Genomic DNA, 877 nt, shown 5'->3' with positions numbered 1-877 from the left:
TATGCGTTAATTTCTCCTCCGTTCTGCCTCATTCTGCTAAATAAAAGTGAAATAATAATAATCCAGTGATTCGGTGTAACAGGTGTAGAATCTAGTGAAGAAGGTAAAGCTGGTTTTGTTGTTTAGTTTATGTTTTTGCCACATTGATCACATGATGGCGCTATTTTTCTAGTTTTACTAGTTTTACTAGATTTATATCTACAGGGGGTTTTTAACGGTTTTTATGTGTCTCAGCAGGTGAAATGATATGAAGCAACTAGTTTAGTTTATTTATTTAACCCTGATAAACAATAAAGCTTGATTCAAAAATAAATTAAGAAAAGCAGAATTTAGCGAGGAAGTCAGTTTTAGTTTTAATTCTTGGTTTATTCTGAAATTCTGAGTGTAAAATGGAATATTTTTTGTTGTTTGGTTCTGGCTGGTTCCAACAGTTTAAGGGTTGAATTCCAACACATCTCAGATCATTTTAGTTTAAATTTAGTTCTGTTTTAAATACCTTACAGAACTTCTCCACTCTCACACACCAGCCAGAGCTCTGAGGTCGTCAAGTCAGTTGCTTTTAGACGTCCCGAAATCCAGGCTCAAAACTAGAGGTGACCGAGCTTTTGCGGTAGCTAATCTAAGCTGTGGAATAGTTTGCCACTAAATGTTAGATCTGCTCAGACCCTAGTGGTTTTTAAGTCTTCTTTGAAAACTTATTTATTTTCTTTGGCTTTTAGTGTGTGACAAACTAGTTCCCCACATCTGTGTGAAGTGATTGTGCACTTTATGTGTCTGTTCTTTGTCGTCTATTCTCTATTCTCTATTTTTTATTACTATTTTATTGATCATTTTAGTATGTTAGTGATTTTATTGTTTCTACACTGTGTACTGTGTT

The sequence above is a fragment of the Cololabis saira genome, chromosome 3 (genome assembly GCF_033807715.1).
Source record: "Cololabis saira isolate AMF1-May2022 chromosome 3, fColSai1.1, whole genome shotgun sequence".
In the NCBI taxonomy this organism is placed as follows: Eukaryota; Metazoa; Chordata; class Actinopteri; order Beloniformes; family Belonidae; genus Cololabis; species Cololabis saira.
The sequence above is the reverse complement of the archived record's forward strand: the minus strand, read 5'-3'. Positions refer to the sequence as shown.